Below are 15,863 nucleotides of genomic sequence, written 5' to 3' on the forward strand. Positions count from 1 at the left end.
TCCTGTAAGGTTCCTAAAAAGTGCAAAGATCACTTTACTTCAGAAACTCCTACACACATATATCCATCCTGAAGTATAAAGTACATGAAAAGTAATTAATACACCTGAAAGAATTTGAGGAGAATATGCTTTATTTGGTTGCAAATTCATCAAGCAAGTAAGTTGTTTATTTCCATAAGTTCAACAATACTTTTATGTACTTTCACGATGCTTAAAAAAAAAAAAGCCTCCAGCAGAGAATATGCAAGTTCCTTGAGTTGGCAGAGTCTAGGCAGCACGGTGATTGACAGCTGGGAGAATCTTTGTGATTGGCAGGAGACAGCCATTCCCTCCAGGGGGACACTTTGCATGCTGCCACTAAAAATCATGCCAGCCTCTCTCTCTTACTTCTTCCAAAATCTTTTATTAGTAAATTACTCCTGCTGTTCCACCTAAGCCACTAAACGCCTTATAGGCTGGTTTCTCCAGAAAGGAGAAAATAAGATATTAGCTGAAGGACTGCATTCAACATCAACACCTCAAAGCTGAACGATAGTGACATGTCAGAAAGCCAGATGAAATTCCCAGGTGAAAAAGCTGAAAAGATTTCCTCTTATTCCTTATTTCTAAAAGGGTGCAAAATATTCTAAATCGCCTCTATAATTATTCTCTTACTTCTTCAGTTCTCTCTGACAAGGGAAGGGTCCTGGACATAGCTAGTGATCAAGAGAAGAAAGATCTAAAACATCCTTCTAATCTCCATTCTTTTCTAATCTTTTATTATTGATCAGATGATAAGTACTTTACAATATTGCGATGGTTCTTTCCATATCTAAAATTTTGTATTCTTACTTAGAAAAAGAATGAAGATCTTTCCTGATCTCCTTTTTTTTTTTTCTAAGTAAGAATACAAAATTGTGAATATGAGACATACCCATCTTCTCCATTCATTTTCTAACATAAAAGCATTGGGAAAATATCCATTAGACTCCAGCCATACTGGCCTTCTTTTTCTTTCTCAAACATTCCAGGCATTCTTGAGTTTGCAACAACTACCTTTAGGGGAGTCAGAAATGTTCTTGTGTATGCTCAGTCGCTTCAGGAGTAGCTGACTCTGCAACCCTGTGGACTGTAGCCCACTAGCCTCCTCTGTCCATGGGATTCTCCAGGCGAGAATAATGGAGTAGGTTGCCATACACTACTCCAGGGGATCTTCCTGATCCAGGAATTGAACTCACTTCTCTTATGTGTTTTGCATTGGCAGGTGGGTTCTTTACCACTAGCACCACCTAGGAAGCCCAGAAATGCTCTTAGCAAACAGTTATTTAATATGTTCTACTCTAATGAATAAATGAAGCAAAATAGGATGCTAAATGATTCTGCACTAAGCTTTATTATTAAATGCATTAAGCAAAAATATTTACAAGTTACTCAAGGATTTCTTCTATTTTATGGAAAACTAAGTCTATCCTTCCCTTTCCCCCAGACAAGGAACAGTTATGTTTCTTTGACATATTTAATGTAGCTAATTTCTAGATTTCCCTAATTATTTTCTGTACCTAAAGAGAAGAGCCATTTCAAAAAATTCAACTTCCCTCTAGACCTATTCTAATTTTTAAATAGACCTGATTGGATAAAATATGGAAGGGATGGAGGAAAAGATTGAGCTGTGTGAATTAATACTGCTTGCAAAATAATGTGAAGTAGTATCTCCAACTTAAATGCACTTAAGAATGTTTCTGTTCCTTGGTGTTAGGAGCTAGGGTATAGAACTTCTGACAATTAATATTTGACCTTGAGAAATGGGGGTGGAGGGGGAAGAGATTCTATAATCCAAAGAATAAAATGCCTGCAATTTATACTGGAGAATAAATGGGGAAAGGAACTTGGAGAGCTCTGACCCATCTCTAAGGCTTGGCAGAAATCCTCTTGACCTTGAAAAGTATAAAGCAAGAGGCTGGATTTAATGTATGGGCCATAAGTAGAATTTCCAGAAATAAAAGTAAGGCTTGGACGGTGGAGCTTAGAAAAAGGAAATCAGTTCAGTTCAATCACTCAGTGGTGTCTGACTCTTTGAGACTCCTTGGACTGTGTAGCACGCCAGGCTTCCCTGTCCATTACGCTTGCTCAAACTCACGTCCTTTGCGTCGGTGATGCCATCCAACCATTTCTTCCTCTGCCATCCCCTTCTCCCTGCCTTCCATCTTTCCCAGAAAAAGGAGAGAATCACTGTCAAAGAGAGAAACAGAGACAAGACCAGGGTGGATATTCTAGAACACTCTGAACATAAAATACAGCTTCTGACTGTAGCCTACTAGGCTTCTCCATCTGTGGGATTTCCCAGGCAAGAATGCTGAAGTGGGTTGCCTTTTCCTTCTTGAGGGGATCTGCCCAACCCAGGGATCGAACCCAGGTCTCCCGCATTGCAGGCAGATGCTTTACCATCTGAGCCACCAGGGAAGTTACTCTGAGACACAAGTAATCAATTATTTGATGTGCAATTTAAAATATTTATCTCCTGGTTTAAATGTTTCTCTTGGTACCACTTGGTAGAGCCTGATACTTTCTCAGTTCAGTTCAGTCGCTCAGTCATGTCCAATTCTTTGCGACCCCATGAATCGCAGCACTCCAGGCCTCCCTGTCCATCACCAACTCCCAGAGTTCACTCAGACTCACGTCCATTGAGTCAGTGATGCCATCCAGCCATCTCATCCTCTGTTGTCCCCTTCTCCTCCTACCCTCAATCCCTCCCAGTATCAGAGTCTTTTCCAGTGAGTCAACTCTTCACATGAAGTGGCCAAAGTACTGGAGTTTCAGCTTCAGCATCATTCCCTCCAAAGAAATCCCAGGGCTGATCTCCTTCAGAATGGACTGGTTGGATGGAGCTTTCCATAATAGAGTTCTAGAGAAGAAAACACCAGGAAATAAAAAGAAGCATAGCCCACTCCATGTATTCCTTTCAGCGCTCCCCAAAGACAGGAAAAGGCCAAGATGAAGAGCTGTTGGTTGAGCAGCTTCAGTGGGTGAGCAGCAGGGAAGTGAGCGATGATTTATGGTACAGCAGAGAACAGGGTAAGCGTGTTGTGTGGGAGCAGCCACATGCCAGACACAATGAGGGCATGAGCAATGAGACAACCCTTCTTCTCTTTTTAAGGTAATAAATGGAAGGATATCATCAACTAGAGAGAGGAAAACTGACGCATGGGTTACCTGTGCTGCAAAATCACATGCTTCACAGAGATTTTTATCAAATATCAGTAATAATAAGTATCAAAGGTTCACCACTTTGATATAATTGACGTGTTCATCGGTAAAGAATCTGCCTGCCAATGCAGGAGACATGGGTTTAATCGCTGGTCCAGGAAGATCCCCTAGAAAAGAAAATGGCAACCCTCTCCAACATTCTTGCCTGAAAATCCCCATGGACAGAGGAGCCTGGTAGACTACAGTGCATGGGGTCACCAAGAATCCGACATGACATAGCAACTGAACAACAATAGCAAAATGGTATTTGGCTAAAGCGTACTATGTTGTGACGTGCACTGATTGCTCAAATTTATACTAAAGCTTGCTGCTTGAAGTAAGTTTTTAGGGAAAAGTTTGATGTTAGCTCATCAATTTTATATCTTGTAATGTTAATGAAATCTCTTGGTTTCCACACAGTAGCAGTGCTAAACGGAGATTTTAAAATAATGAGCAAAATGACTAATAAATAAGGTTATTGAACCAATTAATGAACATTTATAAAACAGAATTATAAGGAAGCAAACACATTTTTCAGAAGATGACTCAGCAGGATGTTCGTTAAGAGGTCAAGACTTTTAAATATGAATAAATTCCCCAAATCAACATATGCAACTTTCCTAAAACAATTCTACCTTTAAAAAGGGAAATGTTCCTGTAAATAGCAAAACCTCAGCCTTGCCAAAGACTGTTCATTTGGTTCTCAGAACACTCTGAGATCATTTCTCTACTTCCAGGCATCCCTGTTCTCAGGTGATCCTGAACACTGACATTTGTCTGAACATCTTAAAATATCACATGAATCTTATTGTTCTTCTACCCAGATTTTTTGTGGTCCTTCATTGCTTATTAATATTAAACTTAGGTCAAATTTCTCTTCCTGGGGTTTAGGTTTTACCATATTTTTCCAGTTATCTATTTGTTCAGTCGCTAAGTTGTGTTTGACTCTCTGCAACCCTGTGGACTGCAGCATGCCGGGCTTCCCTGTTCTTTACCATATCCCAGAGCTTGCTCAAACATGTCCATTGAGTCAATGGTGCCATTCAAACATCTCATTTTCTGTCATCCTCTTCTCCTCCTGCCTTTAATCTTTCCTGGCATCAAGGTCTTTTCCAATGAGTCGGCTCATAACATTAGGTGCCCAAAGGATTGGAGCTTCAATGCTACATAGCAAATCATTCCCAAACTAACTGATTCCAAACAATATCTTAGTATCTTTCTTGGTTTCTGGGGATCAGGAATTCAGAAGGTGGTCTGGCATTAAGTCCCATATGAGGTTGCAGTCAGAGGGAGGTTGCAGCTAGAACATTGGGACTTACCTGGTATAAAGGAAACCACTTTTCACAGTGTTAGAGTTTCTCTATTTGGTCTTTCTACAAGTGGTACATTGGGCTTCTTCACAGCATGATAACTAGGGGGCAGTCAGATAGCTAGCATGGCAGCTAAAGGTTCTAATGTGATTATTACAAAGAAGTAGGCAGAAGCTTTTATCTGCCTATATAATACCTGCGTGTGTCTGTGTGTGTGTGCATGTTAGTTGCTCAGTAGTGTCCCACTTTGTGACACCATGGACTGTAGCCCACCAGGCTCCTCCTCTGTCCATGTAATTCTCCAGGCAATAACAGTGAAGTGGGTAGCCATTTGATAGCTTATGGTGAATTTGATAGCTTTCAGATTTGTGGACTCTGAAGAAGATTTAGCTTCGGAACCAGGGACCAGGGTTGATCACTCAAGAGCTTTTGTGTAGCAGAGTTTTATTCAGGTAAGAAAATGGACAGAGAAAGCTTCTGACATAGACATCAGAAGGGGAACAGAGAGTGCCCCCTCCTAGTGTGAGCAAGGGAGTTATATACTTTTTAAATCGATTATTGCAATAAATCAAAAGAATGTCTCAAGGTTGTAAGGATCTTACTAGACCCACTCCCACAATTTATATTTTAAGATGACAGGATTAGAACTAACAATAGAAAGATCTTACCAGACCAACTCGCCTAATATACATCTTAAGATAACAGGATTAGTCAGAAGGTTTTCAAGAAGGAGAAACTGTCCTCAAGCAGGATACATTGTTGTTATATAATCCTTACTAAAGAATGTAAGAAAAAAAAAAAAAACGGTTTGTCCTTCCCTCCTCCTTGAGAATTCTATTCATGCAAAGATGGGCTCAACAAAAGACAGAAATGGTCTGGACCTAACAGAAGCAGAAGATATTAAGAAAAGGTGGCAAGAATACACGGAAGAACTGTACAAAAAAGATCTTCACGACCCAGATAATCATGATGATGTGATCACTAATCTAGAGCCAGACATCTTGGAATGTGAAGTAAAGTGGGCCTTAGAAAGGATCACTACGAACAAAGCTAGTGGAGGTGATGGAATTCCAGTTGAGCTGACTCAAATCCTGAATGATGATGCTGTGAAAGTGCTGCACTCAGTATGCCAGCAAATTTGGAAAACTCAGCAGTGGCCACAGGACTGGAAAAGGTCAGTTTTCATTCCAACCCCAAAGAAAGGCAATGCAAAGAATGTTCAAACTACCGCACAGTTGCGCTCATCTCACATGCTAGTAAAGTCATGCTCAAAATTCTCCAAGCCAGACCTCAGCAATACGTGAACCATGAACTCCCTGATGTTCAAGCTGGTTTTCGAAAAGGCAGAGGAATCAGAGATCAAATTGCCAACATCCGCTGGATCATCAAAAAAGCAACAGAGTTCCAGAAAAATATCTATTTCTGCTTTATTGACTATGCCAAAGCCTTTGACTGTGTGGATCACAATAAACTGTGGAAAATTCTGAGAGAGATGGGAATACCAGACCACCTGACCTGCCTCTTGAGAAATCTGTATGCAGATCAGGAAGCAACAGTTAGAACTGGACATGGAACAACAGACTGGTTCCAAACAGGAAAAGGAGGGTGTCAAGGCTGTATATTGTCACCCTGCTTATTTAACTTTTATGCAGAGTACATCATGAGAAACACTGGGCTGGAAGAAACACACGTTGGAGTCAGGATTGCCAGGAGAAATTATCAATAACCTCAGATATGCAGATGACACCACCCTTATGGCAGAAAGTGAAGAGGAGCTAAAAAGCCTCTTGATGAAAGTGAAAGAAGAGAGTGAAAAAGTTGTCTTAAAGCTCAACATTCAGAAAACAAAGATCATGGCATCCGGTCCCATCACTTCATGGGAAATAGATGGGAAAACAGTGGAGACAGTGTCAGACTTTATTTTTTTTTTTTTTTTTTGGGCTACAAAACCACTGCAGATGGTGACTGCAGCCATGAAATTAAAAGACGCTTACTCCTTGGAAGAAAAGTTATGACCAACCTAGACAGCACATTCAAAAGCAGAGACATTACTTTGCCGACTAAGGTCCATCTAGTCAAGGCTATGGTTTTTCCTGTGGTCATGTATGGATGTGAGAGTTGGACTGTGAAGAAGGCTGAGTGCTGAAGAATTGATGCTTTTGAAATGTGGTGTTGGAGAAGACTCTTGAGAGTCCCTTGGACTGCAAGGAGATCCAACCAGTCCATTCTGAAGGAGATCAGCCCTGGGATTTCTTTGGAAGGGATGCTAAAGCTGAAGCTCCAGTACTCTGGCCACCTCATATGAAGAGTTGACTCATTGGAAAAGACTCTCATGCTGGGAGGAATTGGGGGCAGGAGGAGAAGGGGACGACCGAGGATGAGATGGCTAGATGGCATCACGGACTCGATGGACATGAGTCTGGGTGAACTCAGGGAGATGGTGATGGACAGGGAGGCCTGGTGTGCTGCGATTCATGGGGTCGCAAAGAGTCGGACACGACTGAGCGACTGAACTGAACTGAACTGAACTGATCTCCTCCTGGGGAGCCCTAGATGCTTTTCTCCTACTTGGGAACCCTGGTCTTCTTATCAATCTGCCTAGGAATTGACTCTCTCGCATTCCTTTCTCCAGGGGATCCTCCCAACCAAGAAACTGACCCCAGGTCTCCTGCACTGCAGACAGATTCTTTACCATCTGAACCACCTGGGAAATGTATATTGCTTTATTCATATAATGCAAATGGGTCCTTAAAAACTCAGTTTGAATATCACCTTCACCAGAAATCCCTTTCTGATTCAGATTTCCTTATAATCCTAATTTTTGACATCCCCAATCCACCCTGTAAATATTTCTGTTAAAGTCTGACTTTGGGGAAAATAGTAGCATGTACTAATCATTGATTGAGAGATAAATCACTTTCTTTAGACTAACACTCCAACTCGAGGAATAGCTCCATGTGTCTTCTGGGAAAGTCTGGAGTGTGAACCAGGGATTAATCTAACGATTATGTGAGCTCAGATGTAAGTGTGGATGAGAGATGAACAGAGCAAGAGAGCTTCAGTTATTTCAGTAACAGAATCATGAGGTTTGTAGACATCACTGAATGTGTCTGATTCACACCATATAAACGGTAAGTTGTGAATACAGAAGGTCTCAATGCCATCATCCTACTGACAGTTCTTGGAAATTCTAAGCTGCCCTTGAACTTTCCAAAGATATAAATAATCAGGCAGTGAGTCTACCTCTACAAGCAATTTTCCTCTAGACCTTGAAGTCACAGTTTTTGTAAATGAGTCATAATGATACTTCCTGATTCCTGGCAAAGTTCTGCTTTACTCATTTTAACACAGCAAAACTATGGATAATCTACCTTTTACTCTCAAAAGTGCCCTAATTTAGATACTAAATTGTATTGTCACCAAGGTCACATTTTTGATGTGAAATAGATCTTTCCATATAAATTGGCAGTTATTTTAAATTCAACACTAGCCAATTATTTTAAATAATAACAGATGTCATTTTATTCTACTTTTTATTATTTTTATTAAATTCAATTTACATATAATAATATTTATTGATTTTAATTATACTGTTTATTGAATGTTGACAAAGGCAGTCATATATGCATACAGTGCTTTATGATACAGACCAATTCCATTACCCTATAAATTTTTCTCATACCCCTTTCCAATTTATTCCCCCACTTCCTCCAAGCAGGTTTAGTTCTGATTTCTATTACCATTCTTCAGTTTGTGTATCCTGCAAGTTCATATAAGCGGAAATAAATAGTACAGTCTATTTTTTTCAGTCTTTCTGCTTCTTTTGCTCAAGGCAATGTTTGGACATTCATAGATGCTGTTGTGTTTACCAATCATTCATTCCTTCTCATTACGGGTAGTACTCCAGGTATGCATATACTGTAACATGATTAGTAAGCCATTCATCTGAGATGAGTGTGCAGGTTATATTCAGTTTGAGCTATTATAGGACAAAGCAAATATAAATATTATGCTGCTGCTGCTAAGTCGCTTCAGTCGTGTCCGACTCTGTGCGACCCCATAGATGGCAGCCCACCAGGCTCCGCCATCCCTGGGATTCTCCAGGCAAGAACACTGGATTGGTTATAGGACATGTTTTTTTGACCCAAAATTTTTATTCTTCTTGGATTAAGTACCCAGTAGTGAAATTGCTACGTCATAGAGTAAAGTGAAAGTGAAGTGAAGTAGCTCAGTTGTCTGTGACTCTTTGCGATCCTATGGACTGTAGCCTACCAGGCTCCTCCATCCATGGGATTTTCCAGGCAAGAGTACTGGAGTGGGTTGCCATTTCCTTCTCCAGAGGATCTTCCTGACCCAGGGATCAAACTCGGGTCTCCTGCATTGTAGGCAGATGCTTTACCATCTGAGCCAGAAGAGGTCATAAAGTAGGGACATGAATAAATGTACCAAACTACTATCAAACTCTTCCAACTGGTTGTATTCAATGCCATTGTTTATTCCTAACATCAATGTATAAGACTATCAATTTCTCCACATCATTTCCAACACTTGATATGTACAATCCATTCAGTTTTAACCATTACAGCATAATTGTAGTAGTGACAATAACCGTTGACTATTAATCTTAATCCAAAGCAATTTTTAAATTTTTTTGATGAAAATATAATCTAACATGAGCACTGAAAATAGAGATATTTTAATTAAGGGAACTAATCACAAAATAAACAGAACTGATTTTGAATCTTCTAATTTTCCATATTGAAATATTTTTAAAGATTTGTATAACAACAATTTGAAAAAGAAAAAGAGACTGGCAGAACCCACATTTATTTTTACTGTAGTTTTCTTCAATTAACAAGATAATTATCATATTCCAATTTTAGAAGTTATTTTAATTTGTGCTTCTTAATAGGTCGATATCATTGCAAAGGGGGTTTGGGCATTTGTTTTTCATGTTGAAACTGGAAAATATAGAAAAAAAACCTTAAAATCCTAAAGTTTGAGAAAATTTTTACCAATTCAAAAAATTATATTCTTCTTAGTTCAGCTCACTTCAGAGTGACATTAGCATAAAGATATGCTTAATGAAAATGAGGAATGAAAGCTCTGAAACCAAAATACACAAGGCTAATTTTATTAAATGGTTGTGTTATCAAAGAGGATCATACAAAATATTACTTAAAAATGAGTTATTGTTAGCTACAGATAGCTAAGTAGCAGTCTTAACCTGAAAATATATTCATTTCTGTTTTTAAATGCCTGCATATAGTTTTAAGGAATATTTTTTAAGAATATTTTAAAAGCCTTAGTACAGTGTTAGACTATGAAAGAGTTATCTAAATTCAAGATTGAATTTCACGTTGGTAGTACCTACCAACATAGTCAATGAAGCTATTGACACAAAGGTAATTTACCTGTAATCAGCTGAATATCTCAGGCTATTAGGTGGAACAACCCGAATTGTAAAGTGAAAATCTATTACAGCTATGGCTCATTATTATCCAAAGATGAGACTCTACAGTGTAATTTGGGGAAAAGAATTCGAAGACTAAAGTTAATCATCAACCACCACATTAGTAGAAATCCATTACTCTTGTCTGTCTAGGATATTTGAATAAAATTTATTTGATGAATCTTCATGAATGATAACCTTTTTGCTAAGGAGGCAATTAGAAACACAATTTAATATTAAATAGATACACATACTTATTAAAGATACATTACCATCCAATTTTCTTTTTAAATTTATAATATATTATTAACATAACCAAAATATGTTCCTGACACCTGTTTGATCATAGAAAAAGCAAGAGAGTTAAAAAAAAACATCTCAGTTCAGTTCAGTTCAATCACTCAGTCATGTCTAACTCTTTGTAACCCCATGGATTGCAGCATACCAGGCCTCCCTGTCCTTAACCAACTCCCAGACTTTACTCAAATTCATGTACATTGAGTCAGTGATGCCATCCAAAAATCTCATCCTCTGTCATCCCCTTCTCCTCTCACATTCAATCTTTCCCTGCATCAGGGTCTTTTAAAATGAGTCAGCTCTTCACATCAGGTGGCCAAAGTATTGGAGTTTCAACATCAATCCTTCCAATGAACATTCAGGACTGATTTCACTTTGGATGGACTGGTTGGATCTCCTTGCAGTCCAAGGGACTTTCCAGAGTCTTCTCCAACACCACAGTTTAAAAGCATCAATTCTTCTGTGCTCAGCTTTCTTTATAGTCCAACTCTGACATCAATACATGACTACTGGAAAAACTATAGCCTTGACTAGATGGACGTTTGTTGGCAAAGTAATGTCTCTGCTTTTTAATATGCTATCTAAGTTGGTCATAGCTTTTCTTCCAAGAAGTAAGCATCTTTTTTATTTCATGGTTGCAGTCACCATCTGCAGTGATTTTGGACCCTCCAAAAATAAAGTCTTTCACTGTTTCCACTGATTCTTCATCTATTTGCTATGAAGTGATGGGACTGGATGCCATGATCTTTGCTTTCTGAATGTTGAGCTTTAAACGAACTTTTCACTCTCCTCTTTCACTTTCATCAACAGGCTGTTTAATTGTTCTTCATTTTCTGCCATAAAGGTGATGTCATCTGCATAGCTGAGGTTATTGATATTTCTCACAGAGATCTTGATTCCAGCTTGTGCTTCCTCCAGCCCAGCGTTTCTCATGATGTGCTCTGCATAGAAGTTAAATAAGCAGGGTGACAATATACAGCCTTGACGCACTCCTTTTCCTATTTGGAACCAGTCTGTTGTTCCATGTCCAGTTCTAACTGTTGCTTCCTGACCTGCATGCAGATTTCTCAAGAGGCAGATCAGGTGGTCTGGTATTCTCATTTCTTTCAGAATTTTCCACAGTTTATTGTGATCCACACAGTCAAAGCCTTTGGTATAGTTAATAAAGCAGAAATAGATGTTTATCTGGAACTCTTTTGCTTTTTTGGTGATCTAGCAGGTGTTGGCAATTTGATTTCTGCTTCCTCTGCCTTTTCTAAAACCAGCTTGAACATCTGGATGTTCATGGTTCACGTATTGTTGAAGTCTGGCTTGGAGAATTTTGAGCATTACTTTGCTAGCTTTTGAGATGAGTGCAATAGTGGAGTAGTTTGAGCATTCTTTGGCATTGCCTTTCTTTGGGATTGGAATGAAAACAGACCCTTTCCAGTCCCGTGGCCACTGCTGCGTTTTCCAAATTTGCTGGTATACTCAGTGCAGCACTTTCACAGCATCATCTTTGAGGATTTGAAATAGCTCAACTGGAATTCCATCGCCTCCACTAGCTTTGTTCATAGTGCTGCTTCCTAAGGCTCACTTGACTTCACATTCCAGGATGTCTGGCTCTAGGTGAGTGATCATACCATCGTGAATATGTGAGTCATGAGGATCTTTTGTGTACAGTTCTTCTGTGTATTCTTGCCACCTCTTCTAAATATCTTCTGCTTCTGTTAGTGAAATGAAGTCACTCAGTTGTGTCTGACTCTCTGTGACCCCATGGACCTTAGCCTACTACACTCCCCTGCCCATGGGATTTTCCAGGCAAGAATACTGGAGTGGGTTGCCATTTCCTTCTCCAGAGGATCTTCCTGACCCAGGGATTGAACCCAGGTCTCCCACACTGTAGGCAGACGCTTTATCCTCTGAGCCACCAGGGAAGTCCCTACTTCTGTTACGTCCATACCATTTCTGTTCTTTATTGAGCCCATCTTTGCATGAAAAGTTCCGTTGATATCTCTAATTTTCTTGAAGAGATCTCTAGTCTTTCCCAGTCTATCGTTTTCTTCTATTTCTTTGCAATGATCACTGAGGAAGGCTTTCTTATCTCTCCTTGCTATTCTTTGGAACTCTGTATTCAAATGGGTATATCTTTCCTTTTCTCCTTTGCTTTTTGCTTCTCTTCTTTTCACAGCTACTTGTAAGGCCTGCTCAGACAGCCATTTTGGTTTTTTGCATTTTTCTTGGGGATGATCTTGTTCCCTGTCTCCTGTACAATGTCATGAACCTCTGTCCATAGTTCATCAGACACTCTATCAGACCTAGTCCCTTAAATCTATTTTTCACTTCCACTGTATAATCATTAGGGATTTGATTTAGGTCATACCTGACTGCTCTCATGGTTTTCCCTAATTTCTTCAACTTAAGTCTGAATTTGGCAATAATGAGTTCATGATCTGAGCCACAGTCAGCTCCCAGTCTTGTTTTTGCTGACTGTATAGAGCTTCTCCCTCTTTGGCTGCAAAGAATATAATCAATCTGATATCAGTGTTGACCATCTGATGATTTCCATGTGTAGAGTCATGTTGTTGGAAGAGGGTGTTTGCTATGACCAGTGTATTCTCTTGGCAGAACTCTATTAGCCTTTGCCCTGCTTCATTCTATACTCCAAGGCCAAATTTGCCTGTTAATCCAGGTGTTTCTTGACTTCCTACTTTTGCATTCCAGTCCCCTATAATGAAAAGGACATCTTTTTTGGGTGTTAGTTCTAGAAGGTCTTCATAGGTCTTCATAGTTCTTATAGGTCTTCATAGAACCGTTCAATTTCAGCTTCTTCAGCATTACTGGTCAGGGTATAGACTTGGATTACCATGATATTGAATGGTTTGCCTTGGAAACAAACAGAGATCATTCTGTCATTTTTGAGACTGCATCCAAGTAAAGCATTTCGGACTCTTTTGTTGACTATGATGGCTACTCCGTATCTTCTAAGGGATTCTTGCCAACAGTAGTAGATATAATGGTCATATGAGTTAAATTCACCCATTCCAGTCCATTTTAGTTCACTGATTCCTAAAATGTCGAATTTCACTCTTGCCATCTCCTGTTTGACCACTTCCAATTTGTCTTGATTCATGGACCTAACAATAAAAAACCATCTACCTCTGCTTTATTGACTATGCCAAAGCTTTTGACTGCATGGACCACAATAAACTGAAAAATTCTTCAAGAGTTGGGAATAACAGACCACATTACCTGCCTCCTGAGAAATCTGTATGAAGGTCAGAAGCAACATTTAGTACCCGATGTGAAACAACAGACTGATTACAAATTGGGAAAGGAGTTCATGAAGGCAGTATACTGTCACCCTGTTTATTTAACTTATATGAAGAGTACATCATGTGAAATGCTGGGTTGGATGAAGCACAAGCTGGAATCAAGATTGCCGGAAGAAATATCAATAACCTCAAATATGCAGATGACACCACCCTTATGGCAGAAAGAAGAACTAAAGAGCCTCTTGATGAAAGTGAAAGAGGAGAGTGAAAAAAATGGCTTAAAACTCAACATTCAGAAAACAAAGATCATGGCATCCGGTTCCATCACTTCATGGCAAATAGATGGAGAAACAGTGGAAACAGTGACAGACTTAATTTTCTTGAGCTCCAAAATCTCTACAGATGGTGACTGCAGCCATGAAATAAAAAGATGCTTACTCCTTGGAAGAAAAGCTATGACCAACCTAGACGTCATATTAAAAAGCAGAGACTTTACTTTGCCAACAAAGGTCCACTTAGTCAAAGCTATGGTTTTTCCAGCAGTCATATATGGATGTGAGAGATGGACTATAAAGAAACCTGAGTGCCAAAGAATCGATGCTTTTGAACTGTGGTGTTGGAGAAGACTCTTGAGAGTCCCTTGGACTGCAAGGCGATCAAACCAGTCCATCCTAAAGGAATTCAGTCCTGAATATTCATTGGAAGGACTGATGTTGAGGCTGATACTCCAATACTTTGGCCACCTGATATGAAGAACTGACTCACTGGAAAAGCCCCTGATGCTGGGAATGATTGAAGGCAGGAGGAGAAGGGGATGACAGAGGATGAGATGGTTGGATGGCATCACCAACTCAATGAAGATGAGTTTGAGCAAACACCAAGCAAACTTTGTGATGGACAGAGGAACAGAGAAACTGTTGTGCTTCATCAGCCCATGGGGTCCCAAAGAGCCAGATGCAACTGAACTACTGAACTGAGTTGGACTGATTAACATAGCATTCACCTCATTTTTTTATCTAAAATAGGTATTATTTATGAGTCCCTTACTTACAAGAAAAATATATAAATATATGTGAAATTTTTATTTTAATTTTATCAAAGCAAGGGTTAGAATGCATTAACTTGTGGGTAGCCCCGTGAAAGCACATATAGTTATTCATTGTGCTTCACTGAACATTATACATAAACAAAATTCCAGAAGGTTCAGATATGGAAAGAAATTAAAAGCATCCAAGCTTAAGAAAAGAAAAAGAAATAGTCATAAAAAAGTCTTAAAGTACTTTTGCAACAAAGGACATAAAATTAATAAAGCAAAATAAACTTGCTTTGTACTCTCACAGAATGTCAACTAAACTCAAAATGTCCTACCATAGCTGATGCAGCCAGCCATGGAAAAATCTAGTATTCTATGTGAGTACCCATTCACCTCATGTTCTTTTCTTAGACTCAACTGAGCCATTAGCTTGTCTTGGAAGTGTTATGGTATCTTTGTGCATTCTGTCTTTATCTTCATAACTCAGTGATCTCAACCCTTCTATAAGACTGCTGTCATACTTAGGTTTAAGTCCAATATGTATTGAACTATTTGTTTATTCATTAGAAAATCTGATCAACTTGACTAGTATTTTTTATTAGGAGTACTCTTTTCCTGGGTCTTCCTTGGTAGTTCAGGCAGTAAAGAATCTGCCTGCAATGCAGGAGATGTGGGTTGGATCCTTGGATCGGGAAGATCCCTAGAAGGAAATGTCAGTGCACTCCAGTATTCTTGCCCGGAGAATTCCATGGACAAAGGAGCCTGGCGGTTACAGTCCATGGGGTTGCAAAGAGTCTGACACAACTGAGCAACTAACACTTTCACACTTTCACTACAATGTGGTCTGTGGTTTTAGTGGCCTACTTTTGACTTTGTTTTGAACATAAGTGCCTTTAATTTTAATCTAATGATTCTTCAGAACTTGAGGGGGTTTTGTTGTTGTTGTTAGGTCACTAAGTCCTGTCTGACTCTTTTGTGACCCACAGACTACAGACTGCCAGGTTTTTTGGTCCACAGGATGTCCCAGGAAGAATATGGGAATGGGTTGCCATTTCCTACTCCAGGAAAATCTTCCTGACCCAGGAACTGAACCTGCATCTCCTGCATTGGCAGACGGATACCACTGAGCCACAAGGGAGGCCCTCGAGAGGTTTTTAGAAACACGCATATTGCATTATAGCAGATAAACCTACAATGTGCAAGACATACATACATAATCACTTGTTAGGTGCTTCCACCATCCCCAACTTGAGAGCAAATGAGCCTATATGTAAATATTTCTGAGTTTGCCCCAG

Source organism: Ovis canadensis, chromosome 16, assembly GCF_042477335.2.
Source record: "Ovis canadensis isolate MfBH-ARS-UI-01 breed Bighorn chromosome 16, ARS-UI_OviCan_v2, whole genome shotgun sequence".
Taxonomy (NCBI): Eukaryota; Metazoa; Chordata; class Mammalia; order Artiodactyla; family Bovidae; genus Ovis; species Ovis canadensis.